Below are 18,265 nucleotides of genomic sequence, written 5' to 3' on the forward strand. Positions count from 1 at the left end.
CCTTTTCTAGAAGACTTTTCTGGTGTCAGCATCCAAAGTTGTTGGGTGCTAACTCCGGGAACCCTTAGACATGGAAGAACCAGCCAAGCGGAGGTAACCGGTAAGCCCAAAAGTTAAGGCCGCCCTGCCAAGGGTTATGGCCACTACTGTTATGCTTGAACAGATTTCTACTACTAGATACTGAATAGTCTGCCATTTATAAAGATTATACAAAATAAATACAACAGAGCCTGCTAATATACTGTAATTACAATACTGAAGCATGCAAAACAAAACACACTGTATGAATCATACTGAAACTAAAAGAGTTGTGCCAGACTGAATACACATATATAAACTGACAGTTTGTGTTCCAGAATAATGCAAGGAATCTATAGTCAGTATACAGGAGCCATGATGGACACAGCATATCATTTTACTGGATTTTACTTATTCAACATTCAACTCATTTTTGTTAAAATGCATTCAAAGGGATGCAAAATCAGAATGGACAGGCAACATGTAATCTTATCCTAGACCAGCTGTCATCAGCTCACTCTGGCTCATATCCTATTGACTGTTCACTGTGTAACTGAAACTAATCTAACAATTGCAATAATTTCCTGTAGCTTCCCATTCTCATGTAATTGTGTTAAAATGTAGTACTGCCAGCAGATAGCCTGCTAGGATATGAGACCAAAAAAGGGTTTTTAAATAGTACTTTAAAAATGGCAGTAATCAGTAAAATACACATCTCTTTTCATAATCTTCGCAATTTCCTGAGTGTGTTGAATGAGTAAAAACAAGATAACTGTTACAAAGCCTGGAAAAATTGTACAGATTATTATTATAAATTAAAAAGTTAACTTACCCGTAGAGGAGATGTATCTAATGATGGGAGTATGTGCTATAAAAGCATGAGAAAACTTTAATATTATGGTATAAAATAGTTATAAAGCCATGCTTTTAAAGTAATTAGTAAAATATTAAAAGCAATTCTCCTGGCAATAAGTGTTACTTAAGAAAATTAAAAAAATGCTAGCAATATTTTACCATAATCAGTAATCAGTAGTCAAAACACAGCTAACTGGCCTCTAGGGCCTACTGAAGAGTTAATCAAGTCCCTACACTAGCATCCCTGGCATTAAATGGTATGACTCTCAAGTGTAGCTTCTGAATACTCAAAGTTCAGACTTAAAGCTATACACCCTGGCAGAAATCGTATCATTTTTGGCATTGTTCTTGAAAATATGACTGATCATGACAAAAAACTGTCTTTTATTTAAGTATAGTGAGCATATGAAGTCATTTATTATCGCATAGTTGTTTGGCTCCTTCTTAAATCATAATGACAAAATAAATCACCCAAATGGCCCTGATCAAAAGTTTTACCCTAGATTGTTTTGGCCCTGATCAAAAGTTTACATACCCTGGATGGTACAGACACACAAGGTGAAGCACACAGGTTAAAATTGCAATTGAAGGCTAATATTCCACATCTGTGGCTTTTTAAACTTCAATTAGTTTCTATGTATAAATAGTCAATGAGTTTGTTAGCTCTCACATGGATGCACTGAGCAAGCTAAAGACTGAACCACGGGTGCGGAAAAGAACTGTCAAAAGACCTGCATAACAAGTTAATGGAACTTTATAAAGGTGGAAAAGAATACAAAGAGACATCCAAAGCCTTCAATATGCCATTCAATCACTTTTTAAGAAGTGTAAAATGTGGGGATCTATTGAAAACAAGGCAAGGTCAGGTAGACCAAGAAAGATTGCAGTCACAACTGACAGAAAAATAGTTTAGTATACAAAGAAAGTAACCTCAGAAGAAATACAGGCTGCTCTGAAAAAAGACAGCTTGGTTGTTTCAAGGACCACAATACGACAATATTTGAACAAAATGAGCTGCATGGTTGAGTTGCCAGACAGAAGCCTTTACTGCGCCAATGACACAAAAAAAGCCTAATTACAATATGCCTGATAACTGCTTGACATGCCTAACAGCTTCTGGTACACTATAATCTGAAGTGATGAGACCAAAATAGAGCTTCATGGTCACATCCAAAAACACTATGTTTGATGAGGGGTTAACAAAGCCTATAACAACAAGAATACCATACCCACTGTGAAGTATGATGGGGACTCACTGATGTTTTGGGGGTGTGAGCACTAAAGGCTCAGGGAATCCTGTGAAAATTCATGGCAAGATGAATGCAGCATGTTATCAGAAAATATTGGAAGACAATTTCCAGTCTTTTGCACGACAATGACCCTAAGCACAAGGCCAAGTTGACCCTTCAGTGGTTACAGCAGAAAAAGGTTAAAGTGGAAGTAAATTCCCCTATCGTTTTCAGCCAAGGAAGCTGCCATCTTTGCCTCTGTTTAATGTTAAACTGCTATGGTGCTGCACATGTGAGTCATTATGACACCAGCCATTGGATGGTTTGATAGTTTGGCTGAGAGCACAGCCAATGTGCAGTTATCATTCCCAGCATGCCTTTTTATTTAACTGTTTAAATTGATGGGTTTACTTCCACTTTAAGGTTATGGAGTGGCCATGACAGCCTCTTGAACTTAATATCATTGAGTAATTCTGGGGAGATCTCTAACTTGCGGTCCATGAAGACTATATCTGACAAAAGATTTTTAATTCTCTTTAACTAGTCTTGTGATCTAGGGGCCCCAGCCAGACAGCAAAGCCAAGTCTTTAAGGCCTGAGATCTTCTGGAAAACAGTACTGCTGTTGAGCAATATGTCCTAGTCTGTTGTCTGCCACTGCCTGCAATTGGATACCGGAGAAACAGCAATACACAGACAAGATCATCACTTTGCTCTCTTCTGCTGTCACAAAGTTGCTAAGTTAAGATGGATGGCAATGGAGTTGAGTCTGATTGGGTCAGAGTATTTCTTCTCTCTCCATCCCAGTATGAGTGTTGCTGTGCAAAAGATTGCAATTAAAACTAATATAAAAATGGATTCAGATATTTATGCTAGTTCTGTGTAAAAATAGATTCAATCATTTTCTTTTAAAAATCCCTCACTGAATTAAATGGTGGATTTTTATATCTGCATTTAAAGGCAGATTATAGTGTAAAAAATGGCATTTTAAAACACAAAATTATGTTTTTATATGTGTTCTTGACTTTCCAAATTTTCCTGATTACAGTATTTCATATACACATTTTCAGATTCTTCTTGTGCTGGCTATCTGTAGCTTAGGGAACATGGTCAGCATCCCTACCGAATAACTGCTGATGCATTATTAATTTTCCACCTGACAGGTTGCTTCAGTGTGAATCAGGCTAAAGAGTGGTTCTAAATTATTTTAATAACAAACAGGTTTATCCATTGCACACAGCGGCCCAAAAGCAAAACTTCTCAGATTCCTTGTCAGTGCTCCTAGCTCCTCCCCTCCGCTGAGTGTTCCCATAGAAAGCCACTATTAATGAGGGCCCTTGTAGAGACTTGCTCCGGATACTCACAGACTACATCTATTGACACAGAAAGTGAGACCCAGCCCTGCTCCCTTGTCTTTGGCTTTAATTGACAGCATCAGGAACAAATGACTCCGCCAGTCTTAGCAAAGCTAGTCAGACCAGGAAGTGAGGGGAGAGAAGGGCTGCAAATGGGCACAGCTCTAGATCGAATGAGGGCTCAGGTAACCCTTTTCTGGACTGCCCTACGCAGATATACTGAAGCAGGATGGCCCTCTTGTGTGAAATTACATACCTGTAAGTGATTCCATGCACTGGGTCTGGGTTGCACGAGCCCCCCACCGGTGACCCGCTCCCACTGTAATTGGGCACAGCAGGAGCCAATCAGTGGGTCCAACAGAACCAATGTTCACCAGAACCCCACAAAAGTTATCAGGAGAGGCAGAACGGCGGTCTTCTTATGTAAACAAGGCAGGCTTCTGTTCTGTGAGAGGGGAAGATGGAGATTTTGTGTTTCTGCTAAGCAGGAACACAAATCTCTGTCTTCCCCCACACAGTTAGCAAGCACTCCCTAGGAGCATATTTAGACCTTTGTATATCAAAGGGGGTAGTCAACGGCGCACACCTGCTACTAATTTGTGCAAATTGCAAATGTGAATGTCAAATTATTAATTGTGAGAATATTAATTGTAAAAAAAGTATGAACAATAAGAAAAAATTCAAATAAAAAGCTAATAATAAAAATATATATGTACTAGTGACAAATAAAAATAACAAAACTATATATACGTGATAACCCATAAATTGGGTACAATTATTTCATGCCTAATGCAATATTCAAATAAAGTGCTGAATATTCCTAAAAGTGCATACTATTAATATAAAGTGCTTAATAAAAAATGCATAGAGCTCTAAAAATTATAAATGCCAAAAAACAAAGAACCCAAAAATACAAAAACCAAAAATTAAATTATCAAAACATAATCGTATTCTTCATGCGATTATAAAATCGCTAAGTGGAGATGTGCAAAAATATATATTTTACAAGTCCAACAGCAGGATGTTATAAGCAAAAAAAGGGTTTCATTAAACCAGTGAAATAAGGGAAAAATAAATTAATAAATAAAAATAAATATAAAAATAAAAATAAAAATAAAAAAAAACAATCATAAATGTATTTTTAAGACGAAAAATGTGCTTCAGGATTCCTGGATAACAACCGGTGCGTTTGTAGTGTAAAGGCAGTAATCCGCTATGCACGAGTGGATTCACCTGAGGCCAAGCCCTACGCGTTTCGTCATCGTACGTCGCCTGGAGCGGCCATCTTGGTGCTCCACTTACTTTATGTAGGGTGTATTATTAGTACGGCGCATGTGCGAGTGCGTAAGCGCCATTTTACTTGCTGGAAGGGAGACAATGGAAAGCACCAATGCAATCCTGTCCCTTGGGCATGCGGAAGCTGCCTGATCTATTAGAGTACAAAGACTCTGAACAACCAATAGATGCTGCGGGGCGGGAGCGCTAATTATTATGTATTGTATTTTATTTTATTGCGGCGGTAAATACAAACGTAAAAACAATAAATGAACAAATTAATTGAATCCGCACACAAAGAGAACAAGAAAAATATATATATATACAATTTCTTAACAAAATATGAAGTAATATTGAATAAATTAAATGAAATTAAAATAAATAAATAGAAATAAATAAAAATGATATACTATCAGTGTATCTGTGTATCAGGAGTGGTAAAATCGAGGAATAGACAATATATTACCATCTCTTAACAAGGAAAAAATTGTTTTTAGTAGGGAAAAATGTATTTGTTTTTGTAGGGAAAGAATTATTAAATAAAATCAAATAACTACATTATACATTATTTTATTTTATAATCCTAGGAGCTATTTCGCTATCTCTAACCACTAAAATCTATCTGGGCCACTATCCATATACTTGCGGAGAAAGATACGTATAAGAAATTAACAAATAATCCCAAAATTGAATCCGAAAAACTGCTTAAGAAATTTATTAAAAAAGGCGAAAAGAGAGGAATTTTAAGCAAGAAAGAAGCAAAATATTTAATTCCGAAAGCAGCCAAAACACCAGTGATCTACTATTTACCAAAAATTCACAAAAATGAAAAAAAAAACCCAGGTAGGCCCATAATTAGTGGCATTGGGTCTTTGTTTTCGCGGTTGGGGGAATACCTGGATGGTTACCTGCAACCCCTGGTGGCAGAAGGTAAATCCTATCTAAAGGATAGCAAACAGTTGCTTACTGAACTACAAAATATAGATTTAAAAGAAGAAGATATTTTGGTCACAATTGACGTTAATTCGTTATATACCAACATTAAACAAGAACATGCATTAAGCAGCACTGATTGGGCATTACAAACTCTGACGGACCTAAAACAGGAACAGATCGGCTTTATAGTTGAAGGGTTACAACTGGCAATGTCACATAACTTTTTTTGGTACCAGGGCACATATTATACGCAAACAAAAGGAGTAGCCATGGGAGCGAAATATGCTCCCATCGTAGCTAACCTCTTCCTTAACAGATGGGAAGAGGAACAGATTTATAGCGTACCCAGGCAACATCTGAAAATGTACCGCAGGTACATAGACGATATAATCATGGTATGGAGTGGCTCAGCAGAAGAATTGAACAACTTCTTTGATGAGATCAGTCAGAACGCTTACGGAATTTCTTTTTCGGGTGTTTGGAATACCAAAAGCATTGATTTTCTGGATCTACAGATTTTTAAGGAAAATGGCAAATTGGGCACGAGGACGTTTTTCAAAACCACCAACCGAAATGGGTACGTTCCCATTACCAGCTGTCATCACCCGAAATGGTTGAATAATATCCCTAAGGGCCAGCTAATGAGAATATATAGAAATTGTAGTGATAAGTTGGACTATGATAAACAGGCAAACCAAATCATAGACAGATTTGTCTCAAAAGGATACAAAAAGAAAGAGCTATGTGATCTGAAATCTAAAATAGGCCAAATGAAGAGGGAAAGGCTAATAGATGAAGTGCCTAAAAGAATCCGAAGGAACAACAAAAACAACAAAAGGATGGAAACAGCTTTCTTGACTGGTTACAGTCGACAGTATAAGAAACTTGAAGGAATTTTCAAAAAACACTGGTCAATTTTACACACTGATGATACACGAAAGTCCTTACTGCCTAATAAACCGGTATTCATATACAGAAGAGCCCCTACTTTGAGAAATTCGTTAGCCAAGAATATTATCGATCCACCAAAAAATATTAAAATCTTTGAAAACTTGAAAGGTTTTTTTAAATGTGGCAGATGCCTCCCTTGCAAAACAAGTTAAAAAAATATTCTGAAAAAAATAGCAAAGTTCCTATCTTTCTCCAATAAAAGAGAATATAAAATTAACAAGCTTATTACTTGCAACAGTACTCATGTCACGTATGTGATCGAATGCCCGTGTCGTAAACAGTACGTTGGGAGGACCACACGAAAATTATATATAAGAATTAAAGAACATATTAAAAATATCAAGAAAGGATTCCAAAACCATAGTGTTTCTAAACATTTTAGAGATTATCACAACCGAGACCCTAACCTTATGACCTTTTACGGTATTGATAAAATTAATGGACATTGGAGAGGGGAAGACAAAAGAATCAAAGTCTCCAGAAATGAAACTAAATGGATATTCCTTTTGGATACTTTACAACCAGCGGGCCTTAACATAGAACTGGATCTTAATTGTTTTTTAACTAACTATTAATCCTTTTTAACTTACTATTAATCCATTTTATGACATTTTATGATATAGTTTGCCTATTACTCCCTCTTCTTTACTTCTTTTTACCTTTTTTCCTCGATCTATTTTTTATATTCATTAGATCGAAGGTAATACATTCAGTCAGGTCGAATACATTTCTGATCGAATGTAGTAGTATCAATTAGTTTAATTACAGCATATTATAATACAGTGACATTTTTCTCTCCTTTTTTCATTCCACCCTCGCCCTTATCTAATAATTTCTAATAATTCTTCAATAGGGTCGAATATAATATATCCTTTTGTATCGAATGTAGTATATTTTTTTCTCCCTATTTTTTCTCAATTCTTATCCTAATCATAGCCCACTATAATTATTCATTAATAAATAGACACATAGCGACCTTTTAAATAACAACCAATTATTTTCACATTTTTTTATTTTTTATTATTTTTCTATATACATATATCTATATATATATATGTATATATATTTTTATTTTTTATTTTTATTTATTTATATTTATATTTTTTATCTGTGTCACCACAAAAGGGCATATACAATGGATAGTGGCCCAGATAGATTTTAGTGGTTAGAGATAGCGAAATAGCTCCTAGGATTATAAAATAAAATAAAATAATGTATAATGTAGTTATTTGATTTTAATTTTATTTTTATTTTTGTTCCCTTTTCTACTAATAATAATTCTTTCCCTACAAAAACAAATAATTTTTTCCCTACTAAAAACAATTTTTTCCTTGTTAAGAGATGGTATTATATTGTCTATTCCTCGATTTTACCACTCCTGATACACAGATACACTGATAGTTTCATTTTTATTTATTTCTATTTATTTATTTTAATTTCATTTAATTTATTCAATATTACTTCATATTTTGTTAAGAAATTGTATATATATATATTTCTTGTTCCCTTTGTGTGCGCATTCAATTAATTTGTTCATTTATTGTTTTTAAGTTTGTATTCGCCGCCGCAATAAAATAAAATACAATACATAATAATTAGCGCTCCCGCCCCGCAGCATCTATTGGTTGTTCAGAGTCTTTGTACTCTAATAGATCAGGCAGCTTCCGCATGCCCGAGGGACAGGATTGCATTGGTTCTTTCCATTGTCTCCCTTCCAGCAAGTAAAATGGCGCTTAGGCACTCGCGCATGCGCCGTACTAATAATACACCCTACATAAAGTAAGTGGAGCACCAAGATGGCCGCTCCAGACGATGTCCGATGACGAAACGTGTAGGGCATGGCTTCAGGTGAATCCACTCGTGCATAGCGGCGGCGGCGGCGAATACAAACAGACATTCATATTGGATTAGTTGAAATGCCGGTTTTTATCTTGCATCATGTGAGTAGCATTTTATAAATAATTAAATAAATACTTTTATACTGGATCACACTATGTCTGCCCCACTTTACTTTTTGTGAGGAATTCCATGGATATTTAAACCGAACCAGCCATATACAGCGACACAGGGGCTCACACTGTGAAGGCGCGTTAACCCCATAAGGGGATGGGGAGCTGGAGAGTGCGGATTACTGCCTTTACACTACAAACGCACCGGTTGTTATCCAGGAATCCTGAAGCACATTGTCACTTTCGTCTTAAAAAGACATTTATGATTGTTTTTTTTTATTTTTATTTTTATATTTATTTTTATTTATTCATTTATTTTTCCCTTATTTCACTGGTTTAATGAAACCCTTTTTTTGCTTATAACATCCTGCTGTTGGACTTGTAAAATATATATTTTTGCACATCTCCACTTAGCGATTTTATAATCGCATGAAGAATACGATTATGTTTTGATAATTTAATTTTTGGTTTTTGTATTTTTGGGTTCTTTGTTTTTTGGCATTTATAATTTTTAGAGCTCTATGCATTTTTTATTAAGCACTTTATATTAATAGTATGCACTTTTAGGAATATTCAGCACTTTATTTGAATATTGCATTAGGCATGAAATAATTGTACCCAATTTATGGGTTATCACGTATATATAGTTTTGTTATTTTTATTTGTCACTAGTACATATATATTTTTATTATTAGCTTTTTATTTGAATTTTTTCTTATTGTTCATACTTTTTTACAATTAATATTCTCACAATTAATAATTTGACATTCACATTTGCAATTTGCACAAATTAGTAGCAGGTGTGCGCCGTTGACTACCCCCTTTGATATACATTTATACTATTCACCCTTTAAGGGTGATTACAAAGGTAGTGGCAGCCCCTGTCCTTACCACTAGGATACTTATTTATTTATTTTTTCATTTATTTTAAAATATTTTTTTATTCACTTTACTCACTTTACACTCCACTGTGTTTTGGAATTTTACACTTTATATATATTTTAACAGATTTAGGGTCCATAGCGCACCTTTACCCCTTAGATTTTTTTCCATATTTAGACCTTTGATTGTCCATCATGTTAGCCCTTTCCTTGCCAGTGTCATTGGTACAGTGAGAGTGCATTTTTTTAGCACTGATCACTGGATTGGTGTCACTGGTCCCCACACAGTGTCACTCAGTGTCATAATTTTCTGCTGCAATGTCACAGTCCCGCTAAAAATCGCTGATCCCTGCCATTACTAATAAAAACAATTAAAAAAATCCATAAATATATCCCGTAGTTTTTTTTTTTTTTCAAGAATTGGTGATCCTTTTTTTGTTTATAGCAAAAAAAAAAAAAAAAAAACGCAGAGGCAATCAAATACCACCAAAAGAAAAAACTCTATTTGTGGGAAAAAACAAAGTTACTTACCGGTAAGGTTCTTTCCCAGAGTCTTCCAGGACAGCCACCTGAGAGACCTTGTCTCCTCACCTCTGTTGGAAACACCATGCCAGCCCACTTTAAAATTCCTCCTCCCCTGCTGGCTCCTCAGTTTTCTTTAGAACACCTCCAGCATGCTGGGAATGCATATGATACACACAGCCAAAAATACCACAGTTCCTGTTCAGGAAATCTTAACCACTTCAATACAGGGCATTTATACGCCCTTCCTTCCCAGACGGATTTTTAGCTTTCACACTTTGAATGGCAATTACCCAAACAAACTTTTTAACATTTTTTTCATACAAATAGAGCTTTCTTTTGGTGGTATTTAATCCCCACTGGGTTTTTTATTTTTTGCGACATAAGTGAAAAAGAGCGAACATTTTGAAAAAAAAACACTTTTTCTAGTTTCTATGATAAAATCTTGCAAATAAGTCATTTTTGTTCATAAATTTGGGCCAAATTGTATATTGCTACATCTCTTTGGTAAAAATTACCCAAATTAGTGGATATTATTTAGTCTCTTTGAAAGTTATAGAGTTCACAAGCTATGGTGCAAATCACAGAAAATTGATCACATCTGATCACACTTGATGCACTGATGGCCTATCTCATTTCTTGAGGCTCTGAAATGTCAGGAAAGTACAAATACCCCCCAAATGACCCCTTTTTAAAAAGTAAACAGTCCAAAGTATTTATTAAGAGGCATGGTGAGTTTTTTTAAGTTGTAATTTTTTCCCACAATTCTTGGGAAAAGGAAGAATGTTTTTTTTTTTTTTTTTTTTTTTTTTTTAATTATCATAATAACAAGTTATTTCTCATACACAGCATATGCATACTTCCAATTACACCCCAAAATAAATTCTGCAACTCTTCCAGAGTATGGCGATACCACAAGTGTGGGACTTTTACACAAGCTGGCCACACAAAGAGGTCCAACATGCAGGGAGCACCGTCAGGGGTTCTAGGAGCATAAATGACACCTCTAATTTCCTAACGACCTATTACATTTGTGAAGGCCCTGGAGCACCAGGACAGTAGAATTACCCACAAAATGACCCCATTTTGGAAAGCAAACACCCCAACGTATATTCTATGAGGCATAATGAGTCTTTTGAACAGTTCATTTTTTCGGAAAACGTGGAAAGAAAATGAAAACAGATTTTTTTTATACAAAGTGGTCAGTTTATAAGATATTTCTAACTCATGGACAACAACCTTCTCGACCCCCTACAGTCTGGCTTCCGCCCACAACATTCTACTGAAACTGCCCTACTAAAACTCACCAATGACCTACCAGCTGCTAAAACCAACAGCCACTCCTCCATACTCATACTTTTAGACCTCTCTGCTGCCTTTGACACAGTTGACCACCTGCTCCTCCTCAGCAAATTACGCTCCCTTGGCCTCTGCGATTCTGCTTTATCCTGGTTTTCCTCCTACCTATCTCAGTGCACTTTCAGTGTCACTTACAACTCCATCTCTTCTGCTCCCCTTCCTCTTTCTGTTGGGGTACCCCAAGGTTTGTCCTTGGGCCCCTCCTATTCTCGCTCTATACCTCTTCCCTGGGCCAGTTGATAAACTCCCATGGTTTCCAATACCACCTCTATGCTGACGACACCCAGATCTATCTCGCCACTTCTCAGCTCACCCCCTCAATCTCCTCACAGATCTCCAACTTACTGAATGACATATCAATCTTTCTAAAACTGAGCTTGTTATATTTCCTCCTTCACAATCCCACCCCCTGTGACTTCACCATTAATATCAACAACACAACCATTGGTCCCTCCACACATGCCAGGGTCCTGGGTGTAATCCTTGACTCTGACCTCTCCTTCAGCCCCCATATCCAATCACTGGCTAAATCCTGCTGCCTTCACCTCCGCAACATCTCCAGAATTAGACCCTTTCTGACTAATGACACCACAAAGCAACTCGTTCACGCCTTGATTATTTCCCGCCTTGACTATTGCAACTCTCTCCTTAATGGCCTACCCTTAAGCAGGCTATTCCCACTTTAGTCTATTATGAATGCTGCTGCTAGACTAATACACCTCACTAATCGTTCCATGACTGCTGCCCCTCTCTGCTAATCCCTTCACTGGCTTCCCCTACCCCACCATGTAAAATTCAAAATGCTAACCATAACATACAAAGCCATCCACAACATTGCCCCCATCTACATCACCAACCTCATCTGCAGATATCCTCCAAATCGTCCCCTCCGCTCCTCCGAGGACCTCCTGCTTTCTAGCTCCCTTGTTACCTCCTCTCATGCTCGCCTTCAAGACTTCTCCAGAGCCTCTCCTATCCTCTGGAACTCCCTGCCCCAGGGTGTCCGATCAGCCCCTACCCTGTCCACCTTTAGGAATTGCCTGAAAACTCATTTATTCAGTGAAGCCTATCCCACACCCACCTAACTGTCACCGAGCCACCCCCATCAAATCATTCTCTGCAGCTATTACCTTTTGTACCACCACCCCCTCTCTTTAGAATGTAAGCTCTATGAGCAGGGCCCTCCTGTACCTTTTGTATTGTACTGTAATTGTGTTGTCCCCCCTATACATTGTAAAGCGCTGCGTAAACTGTTGGCGCTATATAAATCGTGAATAATAATAAAACTCAAAGCATGTACATAGCAAAAATTACACCCCAAAATACATTCTGCTACTCATCCTGAGTATGGCGATACCACATGTGTGTGACTTTTACACAGCGTGTCCACATACAGAGGCCCAACATGCAGCCGTCAGGTGTTCTAGGAGCATAAATGACACCTCTAATTTCCTAACGACCTATTACATTTGTGAAGGCCCTGGAGCACCAGGACAATGGAATTACCCACGAAATGATCCCATTTTGGAAAGCAAACACCCCAAAGTATATTCTGGGGACTGTTCGACTCATCCCTACTTCCAACATTCTAGTGCTGCCACCGGAGCCTGTGCTGTCTCTATAGCAATGCAGCCCCTCTCCAGTCTGTGCCTGGGCCCCTTTCAATGTTTCGCAGCCAGAACTGGAAGCTGTGGGCTTTGGAAATGTCCACCCTCGCCACCGGAAATTACATCACGCGGTACCCTGCTTCAATGCAGCCACCGAGCCCGATGTGGCTATCCCTCTCTTTATGCCACCAAGTGGGTGCCTGCAGCCTCCGAGACCACTTGTGCGGTGTTGAAAACGGGCTTCCTGTGCTTTTCTCTCACCCTCAGAGATGCGGGGGGGCGGCGATTGCTAGACCAGGTAAGTTCCCTGGTCATAGTCCAAGGAGCCTCTGTCATCTTCTAGGACTTTTATCCTAAGCCTCCCTGGCCCAGATTCTCCATGTGGTGTCTCCCCTCTGAAGTAAACACAAATAACTGAGGAGCCAGTAGGGGAGGAGGAATTTTAATGTGGGCTGGCGTGGAAAAGGACATCAATTTTATTTGGGTACAGCGTGACACAACCACACATTTGTCAGGTAAAAACACAGTGACATATTGCAAAAAATGGCCTGGTCATGAAGGGGGATAAACCTTCCGGCAGAAGAGGTTAAGCAAAAGGGGCGGGTAAGAGGGCAAAGCTAATGTCTAAACATTTTTTACCTTAATGCAAGAAATGTATTAAAGTAAAAAATGCTTAGACTGTATGTCAGGTCTCCTGAGGCCATGTGACAGATGCACTACCTTGGAGTCAGGAGTGCACAGCTAAGATAGTGGATGGCTACGGCTGACTGTTGCAGATGGAACTCTGAGTGGTTCAGGAAAGCATGTCCACTGGAGCACCAACACGGATCTCACTGGGAGCTAGAGCATAATATTCACCAGGGCGCAGAGTCTAAGTGCCAGCTGTTGTTCATCAAAGCATCTAGTGGTGAGGATGGACTGTACTGCAACTGGCTCCAGGTCACGGTCCCGAGGGTCTTCCAGCTCACGGTAGGCTACTGGAGGATAGAGAGGAAGCAGAAGTCAAGGACAAGTGATAGTCAGGAGTCAAAGATGGGGGCAACTAGCAGAGAAGGATTAGACAATGAACACTCCAAAGGTCAGGGTAATAGTCAAACATCAAGTCTAGATCGGTGAACAAAAACAGACGTAGAGCACAGGGCAAGAAACACACAGGAAGCCAAACACACAATATTGATCAGCAAGGCTTGGCTTTTAGTGCACAGGTTAATATATTGATCCTAGTTAGAGGCTGGGGTGAAGTCATGCTAGAGGGAAGATTACTTAAAAGAGAAGTATGGGTTTCCTTTTTTTTTTACCAACAATGGTCTGGCTCTAGAGTCTGGATCCACCCACTTTCCTGTCATTTTGCTTGATTGAGGTCGGCTCTCTGCTCCCTGCACACTCCTGAGACTTCACAGAGCGTAGCTGCTCACCGCTCCATCCTCCCCTTCCTCCTCCCTCCTCCCTTCTCCTTCCACCTCTGTAGCCTGTTCCAATGGTCAGAAAAATCGGCAGAGATATCAGCACTTCTGGTTCAAGGTAGGAGAAGTCACTGATAGTGCTGTGTATGTAAATGTCCTCTACATATTACTATCTACCAGAGTGAAAACAATATATTTTTAAAGCAGAATATGGATGTGACAGCACACAGGAATTCCATGCATTACGGTATAGTAAAATGAGAAAAATTAGCGCTAACATTGTGAAAGAATTATTTTATTGACCTGGATTTATATGAGACAATGAAACCTTCCATTCACATCTACTCATATTTTCATACTAAAGCCCAGAGCTCCTCAGACATGGACAGAGCTTTGCTCCCCCATAATTGGTATATTACCTAGTCCCCCTATAGCAATAATGTTCCCTTCATTGTAAAAAGAGTATTACAAGATCACATGCCGTATAGTGCCATCACATGCCGTACAGTGTCATCACATGCCGTACAATGTCATTACATGTTGTACAGAGCCATCACATGCATACAGTGTCATCACATGCTGTACAGTGTCATCACATGCCATACAGAGCCATCACATGCCGTACAGCGTCATCACATTTCGTACAGAGCCATCACATGCCGTACAGTGTCATCACATGCCGTACAGTGTCATTACATGTTTTTCAGTGCCATCACATGCTGTACAGTGGCATAAAATGCCGTACAGAGTCACCACATGCCGTATAGTGTCATTACATGTTGTACAGAGCCATCACATGCCGTACAGAGCCATCACATGCCATACAATGCCATCATATGCCGTACAGTGTCATTACATGCCGTACAGTGCTATCACATGCCATGCAGAGTCACCACATGCAGTACAGTGTCATTACGTGTTGTACAGAGCCATCATATGCCGTACAATTTCATCACATGTCATACAGTGCCATCACATGCCGTACAGTGTCATTACATGTTGTACAGTGCCATCACACACCGTACAGTTTAATCACGTTTTACAGAGCCATCACATGCCGTACAGAGTCATCACATGCTGTACTGTGCCATCACATGCCCTAAAGTGCCATCACATGCCATACAGAGCCATCGCTGCACATGGGTGATTCATCTAAAGCCTTATCTGATGAGAGGCATTATTCAACAGGACATCGTACAGTATGTGATGGCCCAGTGCGGCATGTGATGGCACTGTAAGGCATGTGATAACACTGTACGGCATGTGATGACACTGTACAGCATGTGGTGACACTGTACTGCATGTGGTAGCTCTGTATGGCATGTGGTGACAATGTACAGCATGTGATGACACTGTACAGCATGTGGTGACACTGTACGGCATGTGATGACTCTGTATGGCACCTGATGACTCTTTATGGCATGTGGTGACTCTGTATGGTGTGTGATGATACTGTACGGCATGTGATGACACTGTACGGCATGTGATGACACTGTACGGCATGTGGCGACACTATATGGCATGTGATGATTCTGTATGGCATGTGATGACACTGTATGGCATGTGATGACACTGTACAGTATGTGGTGGCTCTGTATGGCATGTGGTGACATTGTACAACATATAATGACAGATTACGGCATGTGATGGCACTGAACGGCATGTGGTGACACTGTACAGCATATGGTGGCTATACTAAACAAATCACAATTTGCTGGTTATACTAAACAAATCAAAATGAAAGGCTAAGTCTTTCTTTTATAAAATGTTACACCCATTAGGAGATACCATATAACATGATGCCAAGCCACCCTCTACCCACACCCAAACTGCCCTTCCACCCCTTTACAAAATCTCACAGTTCTTCTTCCTGGCAGCTCCCATCACTTTCCCTTTAAAGACAATGTCCAGAGATCATGCAATAACAAAGAGTCACTCATAGAAAGTATCTAAAGTTAGGACATTCACTCATTTCATTCCTTAAAGGGGAATCTATAATGGTTCAGGTCATTTTCATTTTTGTTATAATAAAGAAAAGTGCTGCGCTAAATATGATAATCATACAAACATCTATACAAAACGTGTGAGTTCATATGTGACATCTATGATAGTTCAATGTGTATATATAAATTACACATAAAAAATAATAATACACTTGGAATAAATCAAAAAAGTCCTTCTAATATTGTCAGTTTTTACGTGTAATTTATATATACATATTGAACTATCATAGATGTCACATATGAATTTTCATTTTTGTTAAAGTTTATGTTTTGCACATATTGTATATTTATATTTGTTGGCTATGTATTTAAATAATCTTTTTTTTTTTAAATATCCATTTAATATAGGGTGCACTGGTGACAAAGGGTTCATGGAGCATTATGGTCTTTCTACAGAGATAGAAAAGAAGAAGCTGTTTGCCTTCAGACTCATTGTCTCTAATTAAATCTATGTGGGGAGTTAAATGCTATAACTGCAAAAGAGAAAATGCATCCATATATACAGTTGTGCTCATAAGTTTACATACCCTGGCAGAATTTATGATGTCTTGGCCTTTTTTCAGAGAATATAAATGATAACACAAAAGCTTTTCTTTCACTCATGGATAGCGTTTGACTGAAGCCATTTTTTTTATCAATCAGCTGTGTTTACTCTTTTTAAATAATGACAACAGAAACTACCCAAATGACCCCGATCAAAAGTTTACATATCCCACTTCTTAATACCGTGTATTGCCCCCTTTAAAGAGGAAGTAAACCCTGATGAGTTTACTTCCTCTTTCATTCTCTGCGAAGGCAAAGGATAATGGACTACTATACATCGCATAGTAGCCCATTATGTGTCACTTACCTGACAGTCCCCTGTAGTCCGCCGCATCCATCTTGTTGGTGGGGTCTCGCAGCTCCGCCGCTGTCATTCGGCGAAGCCGCGATGACGTCACTCCCGCGCATGCGCACGGGAGTCGACACGCACGGCAGCTCCATTCTTGGAAATGCCGCGCTCAGTGCGCCTGCGCGCCGCTGTCTACGGCGCATGCGCCGTAGACAGCGGTGCCCGTTTTCGGGCAAATATGTCCTAAACCATATAGGTTTAGGAGATATTGCTTGGACCTACAGGTAAGCCTTAATCTAGGCTTACCTGTAGGTCAAAGTGGTTTGTAAGGGTTTACAACCACTTTAACATCAATGACAGCTTGAAGTCTTTTGTGGTATTTGTGGATGAGGCTCTTTATCTTCTCAGATGGTAAAGCTGCCCATTCCTCTTGGCAAAAAGCCTCCAGTTCCTATAAATTCTTGGGCTGTCTTGTATGAACTGCACATTTGAGATCTCCCCAGAGTGGCTCAATGATATTGAGGTCAGGAGACTGAGATGGCCACTCCAGAACCTTAACTTTATTCTGCTGTAGCCAATAACAGGTTGACTTGGCCTTGTGTTTTGGATCATTGTCATGTTGGAATGTCCAAGTACGTCCCATGCGCAGCTTCCTGGCTGATTAATGCAAATGTTCCTCCAGTATTTTTTGATAACATCCTGCATTCATCTTGCCATCAATTTTGACCAAATTTCCTGTGCAGCTCATGCATCTCCAAAACATCAGCGATCCGCCTCTGTGTTTCACAGTAGGAATAGTGCACCTTTCATCATAGGCCTTGTTGATTTTCCAAATGTAGCGTTTATGTTTGTGGCCCAAAAGCTCAATTTTGGTCTCATCATTCCAAATGAATTTGTACCAGAAGGTTTGATGGCTTGTCTCTATGCTGTTTGGCATATTGCAAGTGGGATACTTTGTTATCTGTTGTTGCCTCCTTATTATTGTGCATCTTGAAACAGCCACACTACATGTTATAAGAGAGTCCTGTATTTCACCTGAAGTTATTTGTGGGTCTTTCTTTGCATTATGAACACGTTTCCTGGCAGTTGTGG

This window comes from Lithobates pipiens, unplaced genomic scaffold (genome assembly GCF_037356315.1).
Source record: "Lithobates pipiens isolate NorthernLeopardFrog02 unplaced genomic scaffold, aLitPip1_a1.2 Scaffold_16, whole genome shotgun sequence".
NCBI lineage: Eukaryota > Metazoa > Chordata > Amphibia > Anura > Ranidae > Lithobates > Lithobates pipiens.